Source organism: Apium graveolens, chromosome 7 (assembly GCF_009905375.1).
Source record: "Apium graveolens cultivar Ventura chromosome 7, ASM990537v1, whole genome shotgun sequence".
In the NCBI taxonomy this organism is placed as follows: domain Eukaryota; kingdom Viridiplantae; phylum Streptophyta; class Magnoliopsida; order Apiales; family Apiaceae; genus Apium; species Apium graveolens.
This window is the reverse complement of record NC_133653.1, coordinates 102,727,289-102,739,030: the sequence shown is the minus strand read 5'-3', so window position 1 is coordinate 102,739,030 and position 11,742 is coordinate 102,727,289.

Below are 11,742 nucleotides of genomic sequence, written 5' to 3'. Positions count from 1 at the left end.
TTGTGTTTGTGTAGTTTGTAAATATATAGAGGTATTATGTGTTTCATATTGTTTGTTTTAGGTCTAAATTAGAGATTACAAAAGCCACTGAACGCCATCGAAGGAGGTGTTTGGGGCTTGTCGTTGTAAGTAGCATGGTTTATGAGTGAATATTAGATGAAATCTTAAGACTGAGCTATTGTTTCTACATTTTTTACCTAACTAGAGTGAATTTAGGAATTTTATATTGATTATACTAGGTAGTAAGTGTACTATAGTATATAGTAAATTAGAGTAAATATAAACGCATTCAGTAGTACTTGCTTGTAATTAGAGTACTATTATGTATAAAATATAAATGAATTATGACTTGTAAATATGGTCTACCAAGAAATAGAAAACTACAACTGTGATCAATTTTGCCCTTATTTGTTCATTCATTACTTGTTTATTTTTAGGCAAATAAGTCCTACATGGCCTTGAAGATTTTTCACGAAATGAAAAGTTAGAAGTGTACGCCTGATATCTGCACATACACTGCTCTAGTGAATGCATTTGCTAGGGATGGACTTTGTGAAAAAACAAAGGAAATATTCGAGCAGCTACAGGAAGCTGGGTACGAACCCGATGTTTATGCTTATAATGCCCTCATAGAAGTTTACAGGTTATTATCAATATTAGATATGACTTCTCTTTCTTGATCAAGTTCTTCAGTCTAGCATAATTTCCCTCAGCACAGCTTAATGTTTACTTCCAACAGTCGCGCGGGCTTTCCTTATGGCGCAACAGAAGTATTCTCTCTGATGCAGCGCATGGGGTGTGAACCAGACCGCGCTTCATATAATATCATGATGGATGCATATGGAAGAGCTGGTCTTCATGAAGGTAAGAACTAAGAACTAAAGTAAAACCCCTCTCTTTTTCATTTTCATTTTGTTATTGAATACTTGATGTTCAGTAAAAAATATTTGTATCAAGTTGTGCAAAAATCAATAATTTCATACTATGGGCCAGAAAGTGAAATTATGAAAACCAACTTTGGTTTTGCGAATGCAAACATCAATTAAATCTCTAGTTGTAGAGTGGTAAAATGATTTCAAAAAATCAGTGAACAAAAATCCCTTTTACGGTCTTTCCATATTTTCATCTGTCGTGCTCTATCAGAGAGCATCAGGCTAATGTTATGCTAGAGAGCTTCTGTAGTTTAATGTTCAAAAATTAAGATTTACATAGTTTAATGCCCCCAGAAGATAAATTTTGGGAACAGACCGAGTTGAAATAGAAAAAGACAGCATTTAGCATCATTGTTGCAGCTTTTTCCGACCAATTTCCATACATTGGCCTATTTTATTCTTCTCCCTAGTAATTTTTTTCTTTGTGTTTTAGATGCAAAATCTGTTTTTGATGAAATGAAGAGGCTAGGAATGACACCGACAATGAAGTCCCACATGCTTCTGTTATCAGCCTACTCGAAAGTTGGCAACGTACCCAAATGAGAAGACATTGTGAACCAGATGCATAAATCTGGTGTGGAGCCAGATACATTTGTTCTCAATAGTATGCTAAACCTGTACGGCCGTGCAGGCCAGTTTGAAAAGATGGAAGAAGTCTTGAACGCCATGGAAAACAGACCATATGCAACAGATATCAGCACAAACAACATTCTGATCAACAGATATCAGAGTTTTTTCGGTTAGATAGGGGCATTAGTTTACTTATTAATTGGTCTGAGTTTTTTTTATTAAATAGGGATGCCCCAAACAGCTCGGTGGAACTGAATGCGGCTATGTTGTTATGTGGTATATGAAAGAAATTGCTATGGATAATGAAATGACATTTGTATTTTTTTGCTTAATTCATTCTTGATATAATTGGTGTACATATAATTTGTGGTAAAATTCATTGTTACTAATTCATGTGTGTTACTGTTAGGAATATGTGTATTAGTTTGATGATAAGTTAAACAAAACACTTAAGTAAAAATCTAGTGTTTGTAGCCTCAACGGATAAGACCATCTTGGCTATCCGTTGAAGGAGTAGCTTTACTTAGAAATAAGTTTAGTATTGTAGCACATTTCATTCTCTGGATTCAAGTTGTAACTCTTAGATGTTGTAGGAAATTATCAGTCATGTTGACTACTAGTGGATATGCAAATAAGAGGGCTAATTGTAAATATTTCATGCCTTGTAATTTTGTATAAGTGAAGAAGTATCAACTGATATTGAAGACCTTCAACGGATAAGAAACAAAGCTTCAACGGATGTCTCTAAAGCTTCAACGGATAATATCCATCAACGGATAAGTGCTTCAACGGATAAGACTTCAACTGCTAATGCATCAACGGATAAAGCTTCAACGGATAAAGCCTCAACGGATAAGGCATCAACGGATGAAAGCTTCAACGGATGCTTAGTTCAATAGCAGTTGATAGTGACAATTCATAAGCTGGCAGAGGCACATGGGTTGACAGAGACAAACTGGAATGTGGCAGCCTCTAGGAGGAATCAAGAAAATGCAGCATTTCTATTCTGGTGCAAACAAGGGAGTATTCAAAGATCAACAGCTAAACCCAAATTGCATTGGATAGAGAAATGAAGAAGAAACATGTGAAGAGCCTCTTTAATTGTATTTTACAATTTTGTCTTCACTTGTAAACTTGGTGATATATAAACCAAGTAGCAGCTAGTAATTAGGTGTGAATTTTCAAGAGCTGTTTAGAAAAATCCAGAGAGAAAATTATCTAGTTTGTACTAGGAAGCAGCTGTGATTTAATTCTTTGAATCACAGATTTTCTAAAATAACACTTCTCTGGTGGAACAACAAATCCACCAGAAAAGTTTTTAAGTTCTTTGTGTTCTTTACATTTGTGTTTGAATATATATCTGTCTGTATCAGCTTCAAGCCATTCACACACATTTGCTCACTAAAACACTTAGTCTTAGAAACTACTCAAAACTTGAAAAAGTTTTGAGATTTACCTTCAACCCCCCTTCTGTAAATCTCATTGTTAGTCCACTGGGAATAACAATTGGTATCAGAGCAAGCTCTTAACATACAAAGAGTTTAAAGATCTATTCTGCTAACATCATGAGTGCACAGAAGAATCCTCCTGCTAGGAAGGATATTGGAATAAAGAATCCAGTCCTGGAAAAAGATAACTATCATCACTGGAAAGTGAAGATGCATTTACATATTCTTTCTTAAGATGAAAGCTACATCAACTGTTTTGAAAATGGTCCTCACATCCCTCACAAAGTGGTCACAGCTGCTACTGCAACAGTTGTTGTTGGACAGTCCATTCCCAAGCCAAAAGCAGAATGGACTATTGAAGACATAGAAGAAATCTGCAAGGACAAGAAAGCCATGAAAATTTTGTTTAATGGCTTAGATAAAGATATGTTTGACAATGTCATCAATAGTCAAACTGCAAAGGAAGTTTGGGATACTGTACAAATCATCTGTGAAGGTACTGAGCAGGTTAGAGAGAACAAGATGCAGCTTCTTATTCAACAGTATGAATATTTTCACTTTGAAGAAGGAGAATCATTAAATGATACCTTAAATAGATTTCAGAAACTGTTAAATGGATTGAAGCTATATGGTAGAGTGTACCAAGTCAAGGATTCCAACTTAAAATTTTTGAGGTCTCTACCAAAGGAATGGAAGCCTATGACTGTCTCTCTAAGAAATTCTCAAGATTATAAGAACTTCACACTTGAAAGATTATATGGAATTTTGAAGACTTATGAACTTGAAATGGAGCAGGATGAACTGCTGGAAAAGGGAAAGAAAAAAGGAGGAATAGTTGCACTTGTAGCTGATAGTGAGAAAATTGAAGCCAGGAATGAGGAGAAGACAATGCCAAGTCTCAAAATTGGCACAAGCAAATCCGAATCAAGCAAGGGTAAAGAGCAAGTAGCTGAGGATGAAGACAATTCCAGTCAGGATGACTTTGATGATGTTGATGAACATCTGGCTTTTCTGTCCAGGAGGTTTGCAAAGATGAAGTTTAGGAAAATACAAAATTCACTAAGCCATACAAAAACATGGTGGACAAATCCAAGTTCAAATGTTATAACTGTGGCATTAGTGGACACTTTGCAAGTGAGTGTAGGAAGCCAACCTCTGATAAGAAGAAATTTGAGCAAGTTGATTACAAAAAGAAGTATTTTGATTTGCTCAAACAAAAGGAAAGAGCTTTTCTCACTCAAGATGATTGGGCAGCAGATGGAGTTAATGAAGATGATGATATGGAATATGTCAACCTAGCCCTGACGGCTAATTCTGATGAAAATGAAACTAGTTCATCAAGCAACCAGGTAATTACAACTGATCTCTCTCAGCTTTCTAAAAATAAATGCAATGAAGCCATAAATGATATGTCCAATGAATTATATCATTTGCGAGTTTCCCTTAAATCACTAGCCAAAGAAAACACTAGGATCAAAGAGGATAATGTGTTTTTAAGTGATAGGAATGTTGTGTTAGAGGATCAGGTAATTGAGCTTAAAAAGATTAAACTTAAATGCTTGACTGTTGAGAGTGAACTAGAAGAAGCTGTTAAGAAAGTAGAAATTCTTTCTAAACAGTTAGAGAGTGAGCAAGAGGTAATCAAGGCCTGGAAAACATCTAGGGATGTTAGTGTTCAGATTTCCAAGGTTCAGGGAATTGAATCATTCTTTGAGGATGCCTGGAAGAAAAACAAAAAGGAGTTAGAATTAATTGATGGATTGTTAACGGATGTGGAATCAACGGATGATGAAAGTTATCCGTTGAAGGAAGAAAAAGAGCATCCGTTGAAGGCTCATCAATTAAAACAGGCAAGTAATTTTAAAAATAAAAATCTCAATAAGAAGGATGGTTCAACTTTCAAGAACTTTGTCAAAGAAGGAGCTAGCACATCCAAAGATGCCAGTAAGGTGAATATAGGACACATGACTTTAGATCAGCTGAAAAATAGGCTTAAGTTGGTTGAGGATAAAAAGGAAACTAAAAGAACATCTAAAAGAAATGGGAAGGTAGGGATCAATAAACATAAAAATTACACACCTGATAGGTATGCTCCTAGAAAAAGCTGTGTGCATTGTAAAAGTGTTAATCATCTATCTGATAACTGCAAATTTGTTAAGAATGCTCCCATGCCTCCAAATCCCTCCATGCCTAACATGTCTATGTCACATCTACATGCCATACCTGTTATGTCTCATCAGAATTCCCATGCACATTTTGCAAACATGCCATATATTAATAATCCTTATTTTACTGCATTCAGTATGCCTCAAATGCCATACAATATGCCTATGTGGAATAACATGTTTGCACAATCTCTACCTTATCAAATTCAATCAAATGTGCTAAATGATTTTGTGACTAACCCTACACTTCAACCAACTACATCTGAGACCAAGGTTGACCCAAAGTTACCTAAGTCAAAAGATGTAGGAGGAATGAAGTCTAGGAAAAAGACTAACAAGGCTGGACCCAAGGAAACTTAGGTACCAAAATCAACTTGATTGATTTTGTTGTGTGCAGGGAAAAAGAAGGAATCTATGGTACTTGGACAATGGCTGTTCAAGATACATGACAGGAGATTTCACCCTGCTCACAGAGTTTAAGGAGAGAGCTGGCCCTAGCATAACCTTTGGAGATGACAGCAAAGGATTCACTATGGGATATGGCTTGATTTCAAAAGAAAATGTCATCATTGATGAAGTTGCATTGGTTGATGGTCTCAAACACAACTTATTGAGCATCAGTCAATTATGTGACAGAGGGAACACTGTTTCCTTCAATTCTGAAGCCTGTATTGTCACAAGTAAGAAGGACAATAAAGTGGTTCTAACTGGAGTTAGAAAAGGGAATGTGTATTTAGCTGACTTCAACTCTACAGATGCAGAATCTATTACTTGTCTTCTCAGCAAAGCAAGTTCAGTTGAAAGTTGGCTATGGCACAAGAAGCTGTCCCATTTGAATTTCAAGACAATGAATGATCTACTCAAAAAGGACTTAGTTAGAGAAATGCCTCTAGTAGAATTCACAAGGGATACACTGTGTGATGCTTGTCAGAAAGGAAAGCAAAAGAAAGTATCATTCAGTAAGAAGCTTGAATCTGCAATTGATGAACCATTACAACTGCTACACATGGATCTTTTTGGACCAGTCAATGTATTGTCAATTTCAAGGAAAAGATATTGCCTAGTGATTGTAGATGATTTCTCAAAGTTTTCATGGGTTTATTTTCTTGGATCAAAGGATGAAGCTAGTGAAATCATTATCAATCATATCAAGCAAGTCAACAATCATCCTGATTTCAAAGTAAGGAATATTAGGAGTGACAATGGAACTGAGTTCAAGAATTCAACCATGAAGTTGTTATGTGAAGAAAATGGGATCATGCATGAGTTCTGAGCTCCAAGGACCCCACAACAAAATGGTGTGGTGGAAAGGAAGAACATATCACTAATTGAAGCTGCAAGGACAATGCTTGAAGAGTCAAAACTCCCAACTTACTTTTGGGCTGAGGCTGTTAACTGTGCATGTTACACTCAGAATATTTCTCTAATCAATCAGGAAAAAGGCATGACTCCCTATCAATTGTTCAAGAGAAGAAAACCAACTTTAAACTTTCTGCATGTCTTTGGTTGCAAATGCTACATTCTAAGGAATCAACCTCATCACAAAGGGAAGTTTGATGCAAAGGCTGATGAAGGAATATTTGTTGGTTATTCTGCTGGAAAATCATATCGGGTCTACAATCTAAGAACCTACATTGTCATGGAATCTGTGCATGTTGTGTTTGATGATAAAAAGATTGATGGACTAACAGATGAGGGACATCATGAAGGACTCAAATTTGACAATATTGAGATATATTGTGATGATAGTGAAGATGAGAATGATGAAGAAGGCATCTCAAGAAGAATTCAAAATCTGCCTTTGGATAATGCACAGAATGCTGCATCCGTTGAAAGTCATAATTCAGCTTCCGTTGAAAGAAGCAATGCAGCATCCGTTGAAAGACAAAGTGCATCATCCGTTGAAGTTCATAATGAAGCATCCGTTGATCACAGTCTGTCAACGGATAATCAATTCACTTTATCAGTTGATAGAGCTCCCAATTCCTTTCAAAGGATCAGCAACTCAGGGGGAGTTTCTACCAATTAACATTTTATCACACATCATGACAATACTGTGGCAACCTCATCTAGAGCTAATCTACCACCTCAAAGGAAATGGACCAAGAATCACCCTTTTGAACTGATCATTGGTGATGCTACATCTAAAGTGCAAACTAGAAGGGCTACTCAAGATGAATGTCTGTATAGTAGCTTTCTATCACATGAGGAACCTAAGAGAGTAGAAGAAGCTCTATTGGATCCAAATTGGATTTTAGCAATGCAAGAGGAGCTAAACCAATTTGAGAGGAACAAAGTATGGAAGCTGGTACCCAAGCCAAAGAATAAGAGTTCTATTGACACAAAATGGGTATTTAGAAACAAGATGGATGAAAATGGCATTGTCATAAGGAATAAAGCCAGATTGGTTGCAAAAGGCTATTCTCAACAAGAGGGAATAGATTTTGATGAAACATTTTCTCCAGTTTCCAGACTTGAAGCCATCAGAATCTTTCTAGCCTATGCAGCCCATGCCAATTTCAAAGTCTATCAAATGGATGTCAAGAGTGCATTTCTAAATGGGGAATTGGAGGAAGAAGTTTATGTAAGCCAACCTCCAGGATTTGAAGATCCAAACTTTCCAGACTATGTGTATTATTTGTTGAAAGCACTCTATGGACTAAAGCAAGCACCTAGAGCCTGGTATGAGACTTTGTCAAAATTTCTTCTAGATAATCACTTCACAAGAGGTACTGTTGACAAAACTCTTTTCTTTAGAAATGTTAATGGCTCTACAATACTTGTTCAAATTTATGTAGATGATATTATATTTGGATCTACAGATGATAAGCTTTGTAAAAAGTTTGCTAAGTTAATGCAAAGTAAATATGAAATGAGCCTGATGGGAGAGCTAACTTATTTTCTTGGTTTACAAGTTAAACAAGTTAGTGGTGGAATTTTCATTAGTCAAACTAAATATATTTATGATCTTTTAAAGAAGTTTGACTTAATGGACTGTTCATCTGCAAAAACTCCCATGGCCACTGCCACCAAGCTTGAATTAAACAAGGCTGAAAAGTCTGTGGACATTTCAAGTTATAGAGGCATGGTTGGCTCACTTTTATATTTAACTGCTAGTAGACCTGATATAATATTTTCTACATGTCTCTGTGCTAGATTTCAAGCTGACCCTAAAGAATCTCACTTAGTGGCTATTAAAAGAATCTTCAGATATCTCAAAGGGACTCCAAATCTAGGAATTTTGTACCCTAGAGAGTCTGGTTTTGATCTAATAATTGGCTACTCAGATGCAGATTAAGCAGGCTGCAAAATAGACAGGAAAAGCACAACTGGCACCTGTCAATTTCTAGGGAACAAGCTTGTGTCATGGTTCAGCAAGAAGCAAAATTCTGTTTCTACATCAACAGCTGAAGCTGAGTACATTGCTGCTGGTAGTTACTGTGCACAGATACTATGGATGAGAAATCAACTATTTGACTATGGACTAACTGTTGACAAAATTCCTATATTCTGTGATAACATAAGTGCCATTGCCATTACTGAAAATCCAGTGCAGCACTCAAGAACGTAGCACATTGACATCAAGTACCACTTCATTAGGGAACATGTGATGAAAGGTACAGTGGAACTTCATTTTGATCCAAGTGAAAAGCAGATTGCAGACATATTTACCAAGCCACTTGATGAATCAACATTCACAAGATTAGTAAGTGAGCTAGGTATGCTTAATTATTCATAAATTTATGTCCTCTTTATAATCTGCGTTGAATCCTGAAATGAATTTGCTGCAAGAACAAAGTTGGCTTTAAGTAAAAATTATTCTATCAATGGACATTCCCTATCCGTTGAAAGCTAAAATTGTTCTATCAACGGATGTTCATTATCCGTTGAAAGACAAATACATTTCTGGTAATTTTATCCCTCAACGGATAAAATAGTGTTGATCATCAATGGATAACTATTTACCTTATCCGTTGAAGTGTCACATCAGTTACTTTAAGTGAGTCACAGCCGTTGATTCTTTTACTTAATCGTTGATACAGATATACACTGTTGTATGTATTTGTATTAAAGGCAGTTTTCAGAATTTCTACAGCTTTCTTTACTCTTAAACGGCTGTAATTTATTTAAAAGTATCAATTAATCATTTTATTTATGTTTTAATTCAAGAAAGTATAAAAGCCCATTGAATTCTTATTTTCACTTTATGCTTTCTTGCAATTTTTATTCTCCTTCTCTCCCAAACCTCTCAAGTTTTTCTCTGCAACCTCTACTCACAACAATGGTACCAGTAGTCAAAATTATGTCTCAGTCTGGATTTGTTTAAGAAAAGAACAATTTCGTAGCCTTGGTTGAAAAGAATGAAGCCCATACTGACTATCACAAGATGATGGACTTCATCAAAAACTGCAAACTAAGCTATGCAATGCTGGAAGCCCCAACCATTTACTGTGAGGTAATTGAGGAGATTTGGACAACTGCAGAGTTCAACTCCACAGAAATGACTATTTCCTTCTCTCTCAAAGGTAAGGGTTATTGCATTAACTGTGATGATATACAGTCTTGCTTTATGTTGCCTGAGAATAATGCCATGACACCACACACTGATAAAGATGTATCTGCTATGTTAGATTCCATAGGCTATGCTTTTGATTCTGCTAGCTTAGGTACTATTAGAAGGAAGGGCCTTAGGAAAGAATGGAGTTTTCTTGGAGATGCCTTTATCAAGGTTTTCTCTGGGAAGATTAGAAATTTTGATGCCATAACTTCATCTCTTGTTAATATGCTCTATATGCTAGTTTCTGATAGGTACTTTAATTTTAGCAACTATGTCATGCTAGAATTAGGTTCCAGGTTAGGTAACAAAGCTAATAGACCACATAACATCTACTATGCTAGATTCTTTATGTTATTGGCTAACCATATTGCTGAAGGACTGATTATATCTAATGAGAGCAATAAACTCAAATGCTGGGTGTAACACCCCCAGATCCGGGGTCGGGGATCCGGGTCGTCACGGTCTTTCTTTCCACAATATCACTTCACTTAATTAATAATAAATAACCTTATGCTGTGACCCCACACTAACACACACCACAACCCGTTATAGTCTCAGAGATGAATTTTAAATAAGTACAAGTCTTTGAATCCACAATTTAAAAGTTATTACAACCCAAAATGATTACTTGATAAATTTACAGTTAATTGCCATTATCTGCCACAAGTTATAATTATACATAATTGATTCTCAAAAGTAGATGGTCTGATCTACAATAGATCTACCTCTGCAGCTATAGCAGCTACAACATCAACGGGAAGACGCGAGACGCTTCCCACGCGCTTGTGCTGGGTCTGCTGGAGTCTGGCCATCTTTCCTAACTGTTGTTGTGTGATGAAGAAATAAAGCAAGGGTGAGCAGCAAGCCCACCAAAATAATATGTATAATGATTTACAATATATGAGCCTACTCATAACACTCATGAAAGTCTTGGTCAAAAGAAATGAACCAAGTTTGATATCTTAATGCGATGAAGTCGCAAAATATTCAGTATATATACATATATACTTTTCAAAATATTGGAAGTCCTCTTCCATGCATAATATACACAAAGTCCCAGTGTATAACTGTATAAAAAAAATATCGTTGCAAGGTGATCTCATATATCTAACCTTGTCTCAACGTTTTTCTGAAAATCTTTGTCATTCATAAGACAATTATTAATTAGATATAAGTTTAAAAGATGAGGTTACCAAATACCCCAATATACTTATATCTTTCCCAATACTACTTGAACTACCACCGTTCAAGTTATAACCAGTTTCAAAAGTTCATCACATAGATGAGACTACAAGACAAGATTTGAATAGATTCAATCTTTGAAATATTATTGAATGAAATAAAGTTACGAGATACTTTATTTAGTCCCGATATGTATATATCCACATATATATATATCTCTTAAACATTTCCTGGAACCTCTGTTATGTAAAGTATGAACAGAGTTTGAAACATCCAATGAATTTTGGAAAGGAAAAGAATTTTGGCATAAACCGGCCTGTCGCTTATGCCGACTCAATTAGATGGGCTTACTTCCCGAACATTGGGCAAGTAATCAATTCATTTACCAAAACTGCAACCTCGTTGCGAATATAAAATACACCACAGAGCCGGATTCCCCAGGTTTTGAGCGAGTATTTAAATCCCCTTAAAAAAAGAAGATCTTAAATATAAAAATGAGTTTTGGGATCCGCTCTGACTTTAAAAATCATTTTGAAGACTCGAAAACACTTTATAGAGTGTTTGGAGTAAAGCTGATTTAATGAAGTAAATCAGTCCCCAGAATATTTAGAAAATGACTGAATATTATTAATTAAATAATATTCCCATAAAGAATAATCTTTATAAAAATAATTGAAGTAGAAGTATTAAAACTTATACTTGAAACGAGTATTAAATAACCAAAGATATACTTATATGAAAGTATTATCTTTATTTGAATAATCGAAAATAAGTTTGATTATTGACACCTTATTCTTTAATAAAATAAAGAATATACCTCAGCAAATAATCGGAGTCATAGATCCTCACATGAATATTCAAATAATATTCATTAAATAATATAAACT